Raw genomic sequence first — 20,484 nt, forward strand, 5'->3', positions numbered from 1 at the left:
GCCTCTTTTTCAGGAAGGCTAGCCAAACCAGAAGCCAATCAGGCAGTGCCAGGGCTACCAATAAGCCTTCCTTAATGGAAATCAAAATCCCATGGGGGGGGGGGGGCTGCCCCTTGAGAGCTGTCGAACAATTCAAGTCCAACAACGCTTGTGATTGGCAACCCTACAGAGGCAGTAGTAGCTGCCTTAGGAAAAATACCCCTCTGCACCCCAGGTTTTTGCAGCAACTAAGGCCACAGGACAGCAATGTGGTGCATAGGGGAAGGTGTGGCTTCTCAGTGTGGGGTGGTTCAGGGGGTTCATAGTAAGAGCAGGGCTGCTCCCTTCTCCCCTTCCTGATATCAAGTCCCTTGAACTGGTATTGAGCATCTGAAATCTTGGTATTGCTGAGCTAGTTACACAGTTTCAACTACAATACATGCCATGTGGTGACAGTCTATTGTGCAGCTGGGGTCATTACTATCAATGGCAGGAAGAGGCACTTCCTTGTATAGTCAAAGAGGTCTACACCACAGGAAAAGGTCCTTTGACCCATCGAGTCTACATTGGTCATAAACAACCACCTAACTATCCTAATCTTATTTTCCACTATTTGGCCCAGAGCCTTATGTGCTTTGACGTCACAAGTGCACATCCAAATACTACTTAAATGTTTTGAGGATTTTGTCTCTATAATCCTTTCAGGTACTGAGTTCCAGATCCCCATTATCATCTGAGTGAAAATATCTTCACATTTTCTCCAGACCTCCTGTTCATTACCTTTAAATATATGTCCCCTGTCATTGATCCCTTTAACAAGGGGAATATCTCCCCTCCAATAGTCTCCTCTGTTCCATGGAAAACACCCCCAGTCTATCCAATCTCTCTTTGTAACTAAAATTGTCCAGACAGGCAACATCATAGTAAATCTCCTCTCCAATGTAATCACAACCAGACATTTAAACCATGGATCAGAAGGTTTTGGTGCTGACTTCTTGATCGGGTATACAGTTAATTGATTCTTAGGTACTGTGACCACATGATGCCATCCTGGATTCAACTTTATTTTTATTAAACATTATTTTTAATATTCATTTAAGGAAGAAAAAAATTGCAAAGCTATGGGGAAAATTCAAAAAAATCACAATCAATAAAATATCATTGTCCTCCTGTATGACAGAAGTCTTCAGGCTTCATAACCTTTGCATTGCCAATATAATATAAGTTCAGAAGTTAGATAGCACCAGGTTATAGTTCATCAGGTTTATTTGAAATCACAAGCATTTGGAGCGCTGCCGCTTAGTCAGTTGAAGTCCTTCTGACTTTGACCACCACTGTCCAATCCCAGTATCTCCACATCATGAATATAATATGAATTCACAATGAAAATCACAAGTATTGAGTGTTATTATATGCACTCATTTATTATATAATTATTCATAGATGGAATTTGTATGAAAATGAAATTTACTGGTCAGCTGGATTCAGAATTTGTCATAGTAGCAAGTTTCATTTAGAGGCAATGCATACTGACATCTCTTTGATTATTGGTCTAAATACAGCAAAATATGATTAGACTACTTTTTCTGACTATTTATTAATTTTGAGAATGTATTGGTAAAACTGGCAAAAATATCATTTAAGTGAGTCATTGTCACCGATTTCTTCTCCAGGCAGGTAATTCCTAGAATTGCTGAACCAGCTACTTCAAGAATTTAAATATTCGGGAGGTAAAACAAGGATGGAAGAAGTTTCATAGTGAAACAAGTATAGTAGATGTTTGTCATGTCCAATTTTTGATTTGTACTCCAATGTGTATGTTGCTGCTTGATAGCATTTGACAGATGTTATTTGTATGTAAATTGTAAATTGACAGCTCATCAATGCACAGCTTTCATGGCCACAATGTCAAGTTGTAGGTTCATAGTGTTAAATCTCTCATTGCCTTGGCACCTAAAAGGATAAAAAGATGGTTGGCTGATTTAATGTCAGAGCAATACCTACATCGACCTTGCTCTGGTTGACTTCCTAAGTGATGGAAGAACATTTAATAGAGTGCAAGGTTTGTGAAGGTCTGTAGCTCAGGTTGAGGTTTAGGGTGTAGGTTTGCTCACTGAGCTGTAGGTTTGATATACAGACGTTTCATTACCTGGCTAGGTAACATCATCAGTGGCGACCTCCAAGTGAAGCAAAGCTGTTGTCTCCTTTCTATTTATATGTTTGTCCTGGATGGGGTTCCTGGGGTTTGTGGTGATGTCATTTCCTGTTCGTTTTCTGAGGGGTTGATAGATGGTACCTAGATCTATGTGTTTATTTATGGCGTTGTGGTTGAAATGCCAGGCCTCTAGGAATTCTCTGGCATGTCTTTGCTTAGCCTGTCCCAGGATAGATATGTTGTCCCAGTCGAATTGGTGGTTTTTTTTCATCCGTGTATAGGGCTAGGAGGGAGAGAGGGTCGTATATTTTAGTGGCTAGCTGGTGCTCGTGTATCCTGGTGGCTAACTTTCTTCCTGTTTGTCTTACATAGTGTTTGTGGCAGTCCTTGCAAGGAATTTTGTAGATGACGTTGGTTTTGTCCATGGGTTGTACTGGGTCTTTTAAGTTTGTCAGAAAACGAACAGGAAATGACATCACCACAAACCCCAGGAACCCCATCCAGGACAAACATATAAATAGAAAGCAGGAGACAACAGCTTTGCCTCACTTGGAGGTCGCCACTGATGATGTTACCTAGCCAGGTAATGAAACATCTGGATTTCAAACCTACAGCTCAGCAAGCAAACCTACACCCTAAATTTAATAGACTGTCATTTGGCATATCCAATTACCACTTGTTCTTTGGCTAAGTAAGTTTCATGTTTTGACAGGAATACCAAGCATATTGTTACATAACATGGTAAATTGGAAGTTTGAAATATTGACTCTATGTGGTATATCATTTCATTCAGCAGCAAACATCCAGGTGGAAGAGATTTTGTTCATTTTTTTCTGGTTGCTGTGTGTCAGAGGAGGAGCTGGGTGCTAACATTTCAATGCAAATTTGGGTGATTCTAATGAACACTTTGTCATGTTTATGCATGTGTTTTGTATTTATTGCTGTCTTATTCATGCTTTCTCTCATGTTGTCAGACATGGATGTCAGCTGACCATGGCTAAAATGACTTATTTACCAAAGTAATTATTCCCAAATTGGGGCGGCACGGGGCTCAGTGGTTAGCACTACTGCCTCACAGTGCCAGGTACCTGCGTTCGATTCCAGCCTTGGGCAATTATCTGTGTGGAATTTGCACATACTCCCTGTGTCTGCATGGGTTTCCTTTGGGTACACCGGTTTCCTTCCATAATCCAAAGATGTGCGGGTTAGGTGAATTGGCCATGTTAAATTGGCCATAGTGTTCAGTGATGTGTAGGTTAGGTGCATTCATCAGGGGTAAATGTAGAGTAATGGGAAATGGGTTTGGGTGGGTTACTCTTCAGAGGGTCAGTGTGGACTTGGGCCGAAGGACCTGTTTCCACACTGTAGGGATTCTACGAAGATTCTATGATTCAAATTGTCCCACAGTCGTTGAATAAATCGTGTTGTTTCAGAAGGTTTCACGGTCAGTTTTTATGAGGACCAAAACTTAAAACATAACAAAATATTTTGAAAACGGTTGTTAGCTGTAGAATTCAGGACAGCATTCTTGCCTTTGGGTCAAGATGGGCATGGAGAGAGTCCCATTTCAAAGACTAGAGCACAAAGTCTAGACTGAGACTTCGGTGCAATTCTGAGGTGGGATTGCTAGATGGAATAGATCCTCTTGTATCAGTTGAAGCAGAATTGGGGAATTTAGTGTCACAGCCAATGATTATCTCTCAACCTTGATACCTAAACAGGTTATCTGGTCATTGTCTAATTGCTCTTTATGGGGGGTTTGTGTAAACATTGACTGCTATGTTCCTTTATTACAATAGTGATGTGCTTGAAGACCAGCACTTGGTTGTCTAAAAATATTTTTTGGCCATCTTGATGCCATGGAAGTTGCTATACAAATACAAGATCCTTCTGTACTTATTTATAATGTTTCCTTCTTCAGTAAACAGTTCTGCAGCAATAGTTACTATGACTAACAATCCCCTGTAGCAACAGTGGAGTTGAAAAATATATTTGGAATGGTGTAATGTGGGAGGAAGTGGATCAACTGCCATTTCAGTGAAAACAAAAATCGAGCATTCACCACCCATTAAATATTCTTTTTCAAAGTTGATTGTACCTCAGGCCATGCTATGTAAATTAATTAATTTTTTCAACATTGAGAACCTTTTTCTTACTTGAAAAATGATACAATCATGAGAGGATTTCCTTCTTGAAGTGAATCATTTTAGTTTTCTGTGTTCTAATTTGGATACAAATTAATAAAAGAAATGTAAGTGTACTCATGCAAAACATATATAGAAAATGACTGAAAACTTTAAATTGAAAGTTTATTATCTCATACAGGTAGTGTTAGAGTCCAATAGGTGGTGTACAAAGCCAAAGCTTCTAATCCAGATTTGAGCTGAATAGACTGCCCTCTTGAGTGACATGCTTGGATAGAGAGAGCATCTTATCAGTATGAGTGTGAGCAGCCCCTTTTAATTTCAGGTGCTTTCTCACTTGGCTGCCAATTTAGACCCTTAATTGGACAATTGATGGCTCCTTAGGAGTTTCATTTTACTGCCATTGGAATCAGCCCAGCTCTGGACAATCCTGCTGGAATGTGGGACCATGAAAAATAAACCCATGTAGACTGTCTGTGAGCTACTCTGGGGGGTTTGGTGTGATGAGGGAGGTTGAGTTTAGGGTTGGGAAATTGGGAATGCCAACTGATAGCAACAACCTTGCTCTTATTGCCAAACATTCCCTACCCTCACTCTCACCAATGCTGCCAACATCACCCCTACCTCACCTTTCTAATGCCAGTTTCTTCAATGAGACATTGTGTGAAACATATTTGATGAAGAGCAGGAACATTAGGTGTCCTGGCCAATATTTATCCTAAATCAACATCACAAAAAGCAGATCAACTGACCATTACATCAAAACTTTGCTTAGAGCACAACGGGCTGCTGTGTTTCCTATATTACCCTTTGACTACACTTCAAACATGGCTTCTGGGCTGTACATCTCTTTGAGATGTTGCTGGATATGAAAAGTGCTATGCAAAAGAAAGTCTGTTTCCATTGCTTCGAGTAAGCTTCCATTATCTTTCTGATCATCCCTGTTAAGCTAATTGGTCCATTATTCTCTGGAGTTATTCAATTTTTCTTCCCAGTCACTTCCTACACCTTTTGCGATTCATGTACCAGGATACCCAGATCACTCAGCACCTCCAAGTTATGCTATTTGTCTCTATTTAAATATTCCACTTTCCTTTCTGCCGAGGTGGATAACTTCATATTTACAAAAGTTGACATTACACACAGATTGCCAAATTTCATACATTCACTCAACCTATTTATGTTCTCAAGACTTTTTATGTTCTCCTTCTCAACTTAACAACTTACCTACATCACCAAATTTAGTAGCCATGCACTCAATTCCTTCCTCCAAATATGTTAAGTAGACTTTATTTATTCTCCTTCTCCTTTCTGAATCAAATATCTTTAAGTCAATCTGAAGTACCTCAACTAAAAATGTTTTAAATATTACAGTGCAATTAAATGTAGTCTTGCAAGATTTTGTTTTGTCCAAATAGGATAGAAGCATGCAGTGTTCTGATCATCCATCTTGTATAGAACAGAGAACCCCTAGTTATTTAATCTGCCAGATTACAGTTTATATTTAATACCTTTTAAAAAGAATTTTTAATTTCTAGTGCTTTTATTTCTTCTTTCTAACAATGTCTCTGAGGGACATGAAATTGTAAACTGATCTGTTAATTTACCATAAAAACCAATGGTAGCTGAAACAATTACAGACTTCCACAAAATAGGAAGAGCTAGAAAATAAGGGATATTTAAAAAGAGCTGTTTTTACGGTACACCTTTTCATAATAATTCAGGTAGCAATGAGGTATTTAAATAGATTCTTATGGTGGTCAATAAATCAAATTGAAATTAATAACAGGTTGGTTTTGAAATGCTCCAATTATAGTTCTTCATGGTTGAAATGGTGTGAAATGAAAAAGGGATGCCAAAGGGAGCAGCTGGCACCTGAGCTAATCTCCCTATATGTTCCATTATGCTACTAAGTACAGCTGCAGGCTCTGGCACACCTACCTGGCAGGAGGTAGCAGTCTGCGTGTAAGCATTGGGCAGAGCTTACACTATCTCCTGCAAGGCCATCAGCCATCAACAGGTTGTAGTGATAGCGATGGCTATCTCATCCCAAAATGTTTTGCTTCCACCTCCTTCCAGGCTATTATATGGATAATATGCAATATCATCTAATATGCTGACAAAAAAATGCATCAAATAAGTATTTCAGATATCCTTCAGCCCAAAGTCAAATCACTGCTGCTGTTTGGTTTACATAGACTCTTTGAGTTGTACAGCGTGGAAGCACACCCTTGAGTCCAACTTGTCCATGCCGACCAGGTAATCTAAATGAATCTAGTCCCATTACATGAAGACATATTGATAGGAATGTGTCCATGCTACCTGACATGTCAGTATGTGGTTGTGTTGTTAAAAGTAATTTTATGTTTCAAGCAATCTAAGCCTGAGTATGCCACAGTATTTGTTGATTTGTGACTTGAATTCTCTCCTGGAGCTTGTGCATATAGAGAGCAAAAGAAAAGGTGCAAGTGTGTGTGTAGAATGTTTCTGTGGGTCAGTAAAATAAATCTAGAATTGCTTGTCAGGCAATATCTTAAGAACATATACCTGGGAAATTTACATCATAAAGAGTGCTGCAAAATAATACAGTATTTTAAGCAAGTTGCCAATAAAATCATTTGTTCCAAGTTGTGCCAATATTCTTTGTAATCTTGTCTGTTGCAATCCAAGGTTAGCTGCATTACTATTTTCTGAGAGTAGAGGTGTGGAGTGCCAAACTAGACATGTTTCATTGCACTGGCCTCCTGGAGGAGTCTACTTATTTCAAATGGTTGTAAGCAGATCTTTTGATACTACCCATGCTATTTCTTAGTTGTAGCCTCTGTTTCCAGCCTCCATAATTATTTGCTTTGCCTTAGGTTTCATGAAGTGATCACATTGTCTCTTTCTATCATTGGCCCCACCCATTTACCTTTTTAAGTGGCCCACATTCATTTACATTTTGTCACTGCCCGTAGTTTTCTAGGAACTCTCCATGAATGAATAATTAGGGCTGGACTTGAGAAACTTGACACTGTGTATCCATGGAGATATCTGTGAGTTTTGAATCCACTGCTGTATACAATTGTGATTGTAGCATCCATGTGGAAATTCACCCTCATAATTCACCTGCATATTGATACAGCTTCACACCTTTGTAATAGAGGATTTTTGAAGCCAATCATGGATGTTCGTCCTCTTATGGCAAATGCAGAGGAATCGACAATCAGCCTATATGTTGTTTAATACAAAGTTAGACAATCATAGGTGTAACAAATGATATACTATTGAATATCCTTCTCCATTGCATCAATTCATCTAACCATTTGCATTCTATTATATAGTTGAAGTGATGGACAAAAAACATAATGTTTCAGTCGGTAAGAAAAGTCAAAATGCAAAATGAGCGAGGAAGCCTGTTTTAGTAACATTCAGATACAAAGATTTCTTGTATCAACTGTGAACTATATGGGCTGAATTTTTAGAGACCCTTCTGGTTGGGATTGGAGACTAGACAGTGTGTCAGCTGCATGAGGCCCTTCTCAACACTGGACTTTGGGAGGGGGTAGGTTTGGTTTGAGGCTAGGGTCTCCACAATTAGCCTTATTAAGAGCATGGCACATGCTGAGTGTTAGGAAGCAATTTTCAAGTTTTCCAATGTAACAGATGGGGATAAATTAACTGTCTGGAAGCGAAAAAGCAGCTGCAATCAACTGGTATCCAGGCTGTCTCTTCCGTTCTTTCATTAAAGTTCATAAAAAAAATTTGTTGAGGTTCTGAAATCTTAGAAGGTTTCCTGAGAATAAACCTTAGACCTTCTTGTAGAGGTGCTGCCCTAAGTATTTACCTTATGGTCCAGTTAGGTGCTGTCTTAAAACTGGAGCTCTCTGATTAAGCCTCCATCCTAATGTGAATATTCCCCATGCCAATCAAGAACTTACCCACTGGGAAATCATAACTTTAATCAGTTTCCCACTGGTAGATGATGGTGATGTTTTCGTGTAAAAACAGTGTAATGTCTTCCTTTTTTGTTAGCCCTTGTAATTAATATGTCGAAGATTGTGTTCTTTTTGAAGACTTGATGTGTATTAGCAATACATACTTTTAATGCTGCTATAAGATAGCAAGTGTACCAATATACTGGGTTTGGTCTTTACCTATTTTGTAAAACAATTATGCAGTAACTGCAAGCTGTTATATTTACTGCTGCTGAAGGTGAGATAGGTACCCTTTATACCCAACATCACATGTTGTGATGCCATCTGACTGCATTAAAAATACTCTGTTTAATGGATACAGAACCTATACAGTAATAGAACAGGTGAATTTCTAATTCAAAAACAAACTTGGATCCTGTTTCACACTTGCGTGGTAAACATTTCTGCATCATGTTCCAAAAACAGAATTTAAGGGGACCAACAGCAGTCTTAGTGTACAGTATGCTTTCTATTAACTCTCACACATGACTTTACTGAGTAAAGCGAATATATTATGGGCTATGAGAATGCCATCTGATACTATTGCTTAGATTTTGCAGTCATTTCTTTGATGTTAGGGGTCACCATAAGCAGTCTTAACAAAAAGTGAACTGTAGTATCATTTTTTTGCAGCTGAATCTTACTTCTTATCAAACAATATGAAACTGCAAGCATATATTGCTGGGTTTTCTTTGAAATAATACACCAATTATTTATGTAGGCCTCATTTACAATTAGAAAATTCAAAATTTTGTAGTTGCTTTGTATTTTGCGGCTTGAAATCCTTAAGTACTGACATCATGGCAATGAAGGATCCTTGTCCAGAAGGATGGAAGTAAAGGCTCAATAAAAGGTTACCAAAGGCTGAACCTTTACCTTGTAATGACAGGTTTAATACAGAAGGATATTAAAGGTGATTCAAGATTGATGTTGAACATGCAGTGATGGTCAGTTAAATGCCTGAGAAAGTGTATTTCTAAAGGGCAGAGGGAAAAGAGTCAAATAAGTTCTTTGCTTTTGCTAGGTGGGGTTTTTGAATAACCAATGTAAGCCTATCTGAAGGAAAACCGTATCATAAGGTGTAAAAATTGGCATCTGTAAGGTTACAATCCAGTTGACACCTTTTCTTAATGTCATGTTGAGAAGTGAACTCTTGGAAAAGAAAGGATCAACTTTATTTATACTTCACAAATTCAGCATGTCCACTGAATTACTTCTGAAGTATAGTGAACACCACAGCTACCTTCCCTGCAGAAAAAGCTCACAACTACCAATGAGATAAATTACTTTGTTTTAGTAACATTGTTGAGAAGTTAGTATTGTTCTGAACACAGGAAACATCTTCACACTCTTATTGGAATAACACCTTGGAGTTTTTTCTTAGTTATTTCTGAGTATAGACCAGGCCTCAGTTTAACATTTAAAACCAAATACACCAAACATGTTGGATAGATGCGGAATGTTTTATGCAAGGAGGTTGTTACGTCTCACTGAGGAGGATAGGTTAATGAAGCAGTGAGTAGTATAGCCCCTGCATTTTGACCGTGCTTAGGGTATGCAGGTGAACATAGGTTCCCATTAGAAGATGAAGTATTGTGTGTTAATTTTTTTAAAAAGTGAGATGGTGGAACTATTTATGATTCAACCCAAGTTACTACAGCAACTAACAAAGACCAAAGTAGGCTTCCAATTAACTACAACTTTAAAATGGAAATGATTACACTGGTCAAATCCATAACTTTCTGTGGTTTCTCTTTTCTTTAAAAGAAAGTGTTAGTTGCTCTTGATGTTTCAGATTTTCAGTTTCAGGGGCCTCTTTTAACTTGAGCTAATTGTATTTGGAGTTATTCTGGAGCATGAGGGAAGCATGTTGTATTTGGTGCCTTCCACATTTTCTGTTAATTATAAGGATAATCTCTAGCCATTCATTCAGTTGAACCAAAACCATTCATCGGTACATGAAAGAAAGTGTTGGACCAAAGTGGCTTCCATGGTGGTGATACAGCAGCTTGTGAGTAATTAGTTCATATAATTATAATGACCAGAAGTATTCTAAGCGGTTAAGTAGCTTTTTAGAAATATATGAAACAAGAACTGAAATTCAGGATTACATCTTCCAAAAGCTGTAATCTTACTGGGTTATTTTGAGAAATGCCTTTACAATGATGCATTTAATTTTTTAAAATATGTGTGTGGAACCTAATTTTGTTTTTGACATTGAGCAAAATAATCATTTAGTCATAGGTTTCCATTGTGTCTCAGAAGATTTTGCATATATTCAAATTATTTGCAAGGTACTCTTTATACATACTATTCTCATGTTGCATGACAATTGTCAATATTTTTAACCTTTGTACAGGATTTCAGTAAGGGTTTGTTTACCCTTTGCATATTTGTTTGATGGGAACCCATTCACTCCTCAGCACCAGCTTATGGGAGCCTTTTTGATTTGAATACATTTAGATGATCATGCAGGACTTATGATTTTACTTCAGCAGCTACTGCTGATTGATGAGACCTCATCAGCCATCCTGCCCACTGAATACATTCAGTGTGATAAAGCTGTTTGTTGTCAATGGTGATGGTACTGAGGAGGAAGTTCTCTATATATGGCAAGCAAAAAGAATGATGTCACCACAATAAATGGTTGAAATCTTCATGAGGATCATTTACAAATTGATATTTACCACATTTCGTATCAGAGAACATAGAATATTTTAAAATAACATGCCAAATTAATATTTTGGATTTAATAATTGCATCATCAGTGTGAGTTATTATTGCTAGGGTAAGAGATCTGTATCAACAGCATTGCACAACACAGAATCCATAACGGAAGGAGTTCAGATCCAGGTTTTCCTTTGTACCTTGCATATGGAACATGCATTGCCATCCTCTGCTAACCACACTGCTGCAGTATAGTGGGTTTTTTTTGCAGCCCGAATAGCAATCTGGCCAAAGTACAGTGCACAAGAGGATGGAATAAATGTGCTATTTGATCACTGGCCTGATCCTTTTAAAAAAATCCTTTTCTGCTGAATATGCTTTACGTTACTGTGTGTCAGCAAGAATAGCCTAAATATTAGGACTTACTGGAGTACATTACATAGGCTTGAAAGGTAAGTCAGAGGCAACTGTTTCAGTTCCTACTTTGCTTACAGTGGATTTATTTTGCAATCAGATTCCTTTGCAAAAAAATTGTGACAGGATTGCATTTATGAACTGAAATTTTCTTGTTACAGGCTTAAAAAGGGCTTCATTCTTTAAAATGTTGAGATAGGATGTCATGCCACTGATAGAAATAATTCTTCAGAATTGTACTTATTCATTGTTCCGATATGTTACAACACAATGTGGTCCATGGTTGCTAGTAACAGCTGTGGTTCAGTATCCAAGCACAGAGTAATGGCAGACATGGCTGAATCTCTGGCAGAGAAAGTCCTTTATCCAGTGGGTTTATTAACTACATGATCACTATTAAATGTGTGATCTTTTATTTGACAGCAATTCTAATGAGAAATTTCCTTATCATTTTTGCTGCTTATTTTCTTAATGAGCCAAATATAACACTACTGTTATACTCAAGCAAATGCTATTTTCCAGAAACAGAAACAATATTCTGCATATTCACTACGGAGTTGCCATTAGGAAAAAAAAACTAAAAGGATATTCAAAAAAGGCATCAATTAAACTGAAATCGCTGTACCTGAAAGGAGAAGTTAGTGGTATCAAGAATACAAATGATTACAGTGTTTAAGATTTGAACTTTTGAAATGAAGCAGAATTCATGCTAAGGATTGAGGCACTATTTTCATTAACTCATGCCCATTCTTGCCTTGCTAAAGTGGCTCAGGAGTGGTTACCTATTCATTTTATTTGCAATATTAATAATAGATGATAATATCTGTTTAATTTGTCAAATCTATTATATCTGCTCAACTGTGTGTCAAAAAAAAAATCTGTGGTGCTTTTGTGAGCTATTTGTTCTGGCTGAAATTCTTGTAAAACTTATTGAGATCATATTGGTTGATGACCCAAGGTATTTACAGCTCAACTATCACCCACCATAATGGGTTCTATGGATAGGACAAGGTTGAAACAATAGTTTGAAAGTTAACTGTACTGATGTAGGGGTAGAGGAGTAAGTGCACATCTTACTGGGTGAGATGAGGCAAGAAGAAAACACCACAACCCATAGCACATTAGACAGGGGCTTTGGTCGATCTTCAATCCATTATTGAGACAAAACAAAACAATAATTTAGAGCTTGATCACAGAAAGATGGGTACATTTTCTTAAGTTTTTCAAAATGTCTGCAATACATTTCAGAATGTTTGTTTCTCCACTGATCAAATAATTATGTGTATTTATTTTAAAACAGGGAAAGGATATAAGAATTGGAAACTGTCTTTCATTTTGCCCATGCGTTGCACTTGGCCTACTAGTTTCCATATGTAGCAACATATTTACCAATTGATAGTTAAAAAGAATAAATTTTGTGTATTTTAACCAATATTTTTATCAGTAATCATATGTTTATTCCTGTTTTAGAAATTATTACAAGAACAGAGGCTGCATGGAGAAAATATTGATATTAGTTTGAATACAAACACATTCTGCAAGCTACCACGTTGCTTTCATGCCTGCAGCATTTAAAATCCTATTTGAAGTTAAAATTATTCCCTTAAAGTGGAACTTTAAATCCTGTTAATGCTGTACTTTTACTTAGTGACCTTTATGACATTTCAAAATAATAAATGCTACACAAATAGTGAATAGAATGCAAATAATGAAGATAGGTTTCATCAAATATAACCCCTACAGGAACAAATGCTATTTCAAACCAATAAATGGCAAGTGGATTTCAAAAGTAAAGGATCAAAGACATGAGACCTGAAAGTTTATTTTAATTTTTCAGGCCTCTGGTTAACACATGCCTTTGTGAATCAAGATATGAACTGTAACTTTATTTTGAAAATTTAAAATTGTTCATGTTTCCATATGCTTGAAAACAAATGATGATGTTGCAGATTTTGTAAATGATCCAGCATCTCACGCATTGTTAAAGGATATTATTGATATGTGGCAACATCCCCTAGTGACTATTGCTCTTATTGCTATTCTGCTAGAATTTCAGCCTAAACTTCCTGTCTATACTATTAATATTTTAAATGTTGTGTTTGTACTTCTAACAAACTAGCAAGGTCCAACAGAAAAGTAGCTGTCTGGGTTGATTGATTCTTTCCTTGGCTTAAAGAGCCACTATAATATCCCAAAATACTGAGAGTGTTGATCTAGAGATTGATCCATGTAATGAAACTTTAGTTACCGGGACTGGCTATGACTATGGAAGACTAAAGATTATACTTATTTAGTTTTCTCTCAAGGGTTGCTATGAGGTTTAGTCTTACAGGTTTAACATGGTCCATCTACAATTTATTTTGTAACTAAGATACTGATGTACATGAGTACATATTGCTCACAAAATTATGTTATAAATCCTATAAGGCCTACAAAAATATCTGTGAATGCAACTGGTTAAGACTGGATAGACGGATCAATATCCTGCAGCATTTAACCTGATTTCCTTTGAGGCTGAGGAGAAATCCTATCGATTACTCTTCACAGAAGTGTTACATGTTGTTAAGCAACTGCCTGACGAGATTAAATAAACTATGAAGCAACTCCAAAATCGTGTAAAATTTACTCAACATGTTGAAAAGGTGATGTTGAAAGACCCTTAACTTGTTCCATAATTTCTAAAATTGGTCATATTGTTAATTAAACAGCAAAAGCTACTAACATCCACACTCTTATTAAAGTTTGCTAAATTATTTGGCTAATCTATGTAAACATTCTTCCTCTTGCGCTTCATGTTTATCCTTTGTAAACAGGTTATATCCCTGTATTAAAATAGTGTTACCTGCAGAAAATCTGTAATCTGTTTTAAAATAGATAAACACAATTGAAAATTAGCTTGTGTGCAGATAAAGGTGCATGCCTCTTTAATAATTTAATAATCATGCATTTATTAAAAACACAACTAATTTAGTAGCACAGTTACATAATGAGAGAAATTATTGTTTTTTTTTCTCACTACTACGCCTCACTGGTCCTCTGGTTACATTATATTTTTCTGTTTCTTGAAATTGCATCACACCCTCCACGCTATGGTTGCCATGGTGAAACCAACGAATTATGCTTAAATTTCTTGCATTCTTTTCCAATTTACGTTACTGGGCAATGCTTGAAAATACAAACGAAAATGTATGACTTTCAACACTGTAATTAGCAGTATTTATTTTGTTAAAAAGATGATTTTAACTTGCAAAATAACCAGCAAACTGCATCACTTTCATAGTATAGTTAGGCTATTTATTTTATTCTGACAGAGGTAAGCTATTTAGTTTAATAGTTGGTCTTTCAAGTAAAGCAATCAACAATACATGTGTCAGAGTACATAATTAAATTGGGTCCAAACTGCAACTAGTAAGCCAAAAAATACCTTCTGTGAGAAGAGACGGACAGACTGCTATTTGAAGATATCTATTTTCTGTCATTGTTTAACAATAAACAAATCTTGTTATCATTCCAGGGACTAAGTAAATTTTTAAAATCCTCTGCTTGCATAATGGACAAATTTGTGATATGAGTACTCTTTGTCACATTTTCTCTGCATAATTAATAGAATATTCTTTTATTTGTGTGCATTGCATACTATGAATAACTCTAGTTAAGACTTTTAAATCAATGGAAATTTGATCAAAATTGACAGTTTTTCCACTGCAAATTTTAAATGGAGGAAGATTTAGAATTCTAATAGTTCCGGGGTGTTATGGTCACAAATTAGATGTCATGAGTTGAAATCTCAACTTTGGCTAGTATGTTTGCCTTTAAAATTCTCTAGATCAATTGTGGGAAAAAAACTGTCAGCAATTCAGAAATCTGTGTAGGAAAAGGCAGGAAAGGGAGTTTACATGTAATACAAATGCATTTCCTGTTCATCTATTGCAACACAACATTGATGCTGAAAAGACATTAGACATTCTAACAGTAGCTGGTAGTTTTTAGAATTTAAAACACTTTTGGAATAAAAAAGAAAGCTGTATGTGATGTAGAATATAATCATTTACAAGTAATATAGTTAAGGCATAAGTTTCACATTCTATACAGTTATCATCCTTCATCTTTTTAGCATTGCAGGACACTTCAATTCTCAGCAGTTGTCTAGTCTAGGTATGGTATTGATCAGTCTATGTTCTGAGTTGTGAAAAAACCTCTTGTGTAACTAGGTTTAGAGGCCCTCAAACTGAGAAGATGAAAAAAAATTGACTGAGGTGCTAGCAGGTAAATTTTAACAAAAGTCAGCTTATCTAAAGAAGTAGTAAATCCAAAGCAGATTTTAAAATTTTCATTCTAAAATAGTTAAAATGTAGAATATTTTTCATAACTGATGATTGATATTAATGTTCGTAAAGGTACTGGATTGTCAGTGAAAGCAAGAAATTGTAATTCATGTAAAATAAACTCAACGAATAGCCTAAGTGCAGCACTGGCAAAGAAGACTGAATGGCTTCATCATACTAAAAGGCCCTATGCATTTACCGATCAAAATCATCATATGTTATTGAATTGCTCGGAAATAAATATTGTGTCTTGGTTGTACAATGTTTGATACTGTGTCAAAATATGTAACATTTTGGTCAAGTTTCCTATGTCAGATGGGTGGGTGAGTTGAAATGTATCATGGATGAGATGATGATGTATGATTTTCAGGAACCCTCCTAATTGAGGGTGAGAGTATACAAGAGTGATGCTACCATTTGAGTAGGTTTAATCATCAAAAATTCAGAGACCGAGCTGAATGCAGGCGATTTTTTTTTTTCTGCTTATGATGTCTGTTGAAGAGTGTGAGTGATATTATAGAACGCTTTTAGAATGTACAATATGGAGTTCTAATAATTTAATGGCATTGCTTTTGACAGTGGGAACCTATTGGCAAGGTTCCACTTCTTATTGTTGGCAGAAACAAGCTGTTGGTATAGTTTAATAAAAATTGCTAATATCAACTGGACAGCTGTGGACACTGCATTTGTGATAACTTGTATCTGCTGTTAGACATTCCTTGCATATTAGAGTTTTTTTTCTTTTTGTGTGGCACATTGCTAGAAATGCAGATATCTGAGTGAACAGGAAAAGTCATACCAACTTTCCTTAATCAGATTGAACAATAATGAAATAAATAACCTCTCAAGGACTAAACAGATGTTTAAGTTAGATTAGGTAAGTTCAATGTCAAAACAGATACAAAGAAAACTGATATAGAAGAATAGATCAGGAGATGGAAGAAGTAGCAGATAGGAAAAGTTTATAACAAGCCAAATCTCTAATAATAATTAAAACCTAAATGCATGAATGTCCATTCATTTTCAGTGATTAACTGTCAATAATTACCAATTATTACAAAAGGATACTTAAACTAAACACTTAACATTCTTTGTATAATTATAGCAACTTCAAGCTATTCCACATATGTCAACATTGTGGTACACAGCGAATTTACCTGTTCTCGGAATTATCAATAGAGCAGCACATCTTGGGATCAGTCTTTAGATTTCTGTATTTAACTAGAAACATAGAAACATAGAATATAAGAGTAGGAGTAGGCGATTTGGCCTTTCAAGCCTGCTCTGCCATTCTATAAGATCATTGCTGATTATCCAATTTCTCCCCATACACTTTGATCTCTGCAACTCTTTAAAAAAATGTCTTTATCGAAGAAATTTTCCTGCTTGGAAACATCCAATGTTTCAGCATCAATTGATTTCTGTGCAGAAAATTCCATAATGTCATCACTCTTTGGGTGAAGCAATTTCTATTCATCTCAGTCCTAAATGGCTTTCTCCATATCCTTAGACTGTGACCCCTAACTCTGTACATCTCAGTTATCGAGAACATGCTTGTCTGGTCTTCTTAGAGTTTCATAGTTTTCTGTGAGATGCCTCCTCATTCTTTTAAACTTCAGTGAATATGGTGATAACCAATTCAATCTGTCTTCATGGTCAGTCCTGCCATCCCAGGAGTCAGGCTGGTAAACCTTTGAACTCCCTCCATAGCCAGAACATCCTGCCTTAGACTTGGAGACCAAAACTATACCCGATACTCCAAGTGTGTTCTCACCAAGGCCCTGTACAATCGTAGCAAGTATAAATTAGATTAAGTCAATTCATTGTCAATGCTTTCTCGAACACTTGTTATGAAGGCCAAAATTCAATTTTCCTTCTTCAACATCTGTTACACCTGCATGCTTACTTTCAGTAATTGACGTATATGGACACCCAGGTCTTGTTTCACCTCCCCTTTCCCGATCTATTGCCATTCAGGTAATCTACCTTCCTGGTTTTGCTGCCAAAATAGATAAGCTCACGTTTATCCACATTATACTTTTTCTGCCATGCATTTGCTCACCTCCTCCATGACTGAAGTAGCTATTCTATTTTACTATTTTTAAAATAGTGAGCATCATTAATTATTGCTCAATGCTCGTGTTGGCAATTTTAAATGTTGTATTTATTGGTGTTGTATATCCTTGAGTTTTAAAATCAAAGATTTGTGAAAACGGTTAAGTTTTGTTTCATATTTATTGCAATTTTATGCCAACTTGTCCTTGTAAATGGATATGAATATGTGGAGTTTTTTTAATTCTGCCGTACATATGGTGAAGGTGCTGCCCCATTGCTATTAGATAGAAATGATCCAGGCCTGGGTGGATGTTTAGATTAGTGGACAAAGTGACAGTTATGTAAACATTTTCATAGAAGCTTTGAACACTTTGAGCGTATTGCACCCCAGTTCTCCAAACAAGAGGAAAATATTACATCTTACTCCTGACTTGTGTATTTTTGTAGCAGAGTCTCTGGAGAGTCATGAGTTGATCTATTCTCCACATATTATCCAATCTATTCTAATAACCACTGCATTTGGATAATTGATTCGGTCAGTGGTGCACAGTATGCCAGTGGTGGTGAATTTCAGGGGAAGTAGTTTGGCTTTATTTTCCTGGTGATGACCATTGCCAGATACATGTGTTGTGAGAGTGTTCTTTGCAATTTAATGGCCAGTCCTGAATGTTTTCCAGGTCATGCTGCGTTTGAACTTTGACTATGATAGGTGAGGAGATGGTCAAGTAGATTTTTCTTGCCTTGGTTCTTTAAGGCGTGCTGTTCAGAGGGGCAGTGTGTGGGATGCTCTTCAGAGGGGCAGTGTGGCCTCGATGAGCTGAATGGCCTGCTTCCATTCTATAGGAATTCTATGATAATCTATGATAAACAGCTGCTGCTGATCCAGTCTGCTCACTGTTTCCTTCAGAATTCCACTGGATCATTTGTTGCTCAACACCAAAAACTTTCTTCTGTGTCCTTACTACTCCTTAACCTTCTGTTAATTAATAACCACAGCTTCTCTAATCTATCTACCTTATTAGAATCATTCACATGAATATCTCTGCATGGTGTTCACACACTCCTTTAAATAGGGTATACAGAACTGAATGCAATATACCGTGCTGGCTGAATCAACGTTCTACAGAAGGTTCATCATATCTTTCTTGCTTTTGTACTCTATCTGTCATTTTTAAACTTGTCTGGCTACCTTCAATAATTTGTCCACGCACATCTGGGTCTCTCTCAATGTGCCTTTTTTCGAATTTTACCCTTCAGCTTATTGCTTCTTCTCTTGCTTTCTATCAAAATTCTATCACATTTCTTCAGGATCAATTTAACTTCTTGCTCTTGATATTTTTCCTAATTGTTTTGTACAACTGAATGGCTCACCAAGCTACTTCAGAGGATAATTTGATTCACCCAGAACTAGAACTAGAATTGAGCCTTGACTGAATCATTCCATTTTTTAAGACAATCTTATAATTTCCTGGTTGCTTCAATTGACACCAGTTCTTACTGATAGATTTTTTTTTTCACTGGATCCAAATGATCAAATTACCTTGTCAGGATCTGTAGCAGCACTCTTTGGAATACTGGTTCAGAACTCTGGATTACTAGTCTAGTCTAGTCTCGTAACATAACTATTAGAGCAACATACCTGATGTACTTGGAGACATTATATAATAATTGTTTTGTGCATACAGAGGCAGTAAGGCTATCTTTAAACTCTGAAGAAGAATTTTGAAGTCACATGTGTATAAATAAATTATGTATATTTTGTAAGTGTAAAATGTCAATCAATAATTTGAATTTAAACTCCAATCTTTTAGTTAAGAGCCCAGTGTGGTCATGTTGGAGGAACAATAATCATCTATATCTTGAAGAATCTGAGTCTGAATGTTGCCATCTTTTAGCAGTGTGTCATTTTCTTCATGTTTTGTGGAGGATTTCTCTCTGCAAGATCTTGCAAATTTTCCCAGGCTATCATCCCAAACTCACCTCATTAACTCCAACATATTCCTTTGATGCTCAAAACATCTAAACTTAGTCTGATCCTCCCATTTGCCAAAGCTGGAAGTACTGCGTGGATACACTGCTGGGATATCCTGGGATTCCTGTTTCTGATGCTATCTTTAAAAGGCTGTTGTGCACCTGGTCAAGCACTGTTAGTCTAGAACTACTTGAACAGTTTATGACATTTGTCCTGGACTTGGCAGGAAAGGGAAAATTGATGCCATTTGGGAATAGGGACCTGTAGGTAATGTGGATGGGGTAGTCCAGAAGAAGGAATGTCCTTTTCACTCAGGACTGGCAGAGGATGCCACAACACCCTCATCAGTGTAGTCTCAACCTTTTGGAGGAATGCCCAGCTGTTCAGGAAAAATGTCAATGATCTTTTGCATTTTGCCAGGGTGAGAGCACCATCTTTTCTCCAATACCTCTCACTCTATTACTGTGTTTGCACCGACTGATGCACTACTGCTCTCGCTATTGCACGCATCACCTGCCCTAAATCCTGCTCACCCAGTTCTCTCAAAACACTTACACTGCATTGCTCAACATTGCCAACTCATAAGACCATAGGATGTAGAAGCAGAAGTAGGCCATTCAACCCCTCAAATCTGCTCTGCCATTCAATGAGATCATGGCTGATCTGATGATCCTCAACTCCACTTTCCTGCCTTTTCCCCATAACTCTTGATTTCCTAACTGATTTAAAATCTGTCTGTTTCAGCCTTGATTATACTTAATGGTCCAACCTCTACAGCGTCCTGCTTTCATGAATTCCAAAGATTCACTACCCTCTG

General features: G+C 36.8%; 1 protein-coding gene across 4 annotated transcripts in view; it reads left to right on the forward strand.

Annotated features, from left to right (window-relative positions):
- Positions 1 to 20,484, forward strand: part of dlgap2a (discs, large (Drosophila) homolog-associated protein 2a) — a 974,428-nt gene that overhangs the window by 228,433 nt on the left and 725,511 nt on the right. For 3 of the 4 annotated variants that reach the window (XM_043678985.2, XM_043678996.2, XM_087978248.1), the window contains exon 1: positions 11,108 to 11,353. The exons of the other annotated variant lie outside the window; for it this stretch is intronic. The gene's annotated coding sequence lies outside the window, so the exon portion shown is untranslated. Of the gene's footprint in view, positions 1 to 11,107; positions 11,354 to 20,484 lie in introns of those variants that run through there. 4 annotated transcript variants of the gene reach the window in all.

The sequence above is a fragment of the Chiloscyllium plagiosum genome, unplaced genomic scaffold, assembly GCF_037043375.1.
Source record: "Chiloscyllium plagiosum isolate Xiang-an unplaced genomic scaffold, Cpla_swu_hap1 HiC_scaffold_3, whole genome shotgun sequence".
NCBI classification, from domain to species: Eukaryota; Metazoa; Chordata; class Chondrichthyes; order Orectolobiformes; family Hemiscylliidae; genus Chiloscyllium; species Chiloscyllium plagiosum.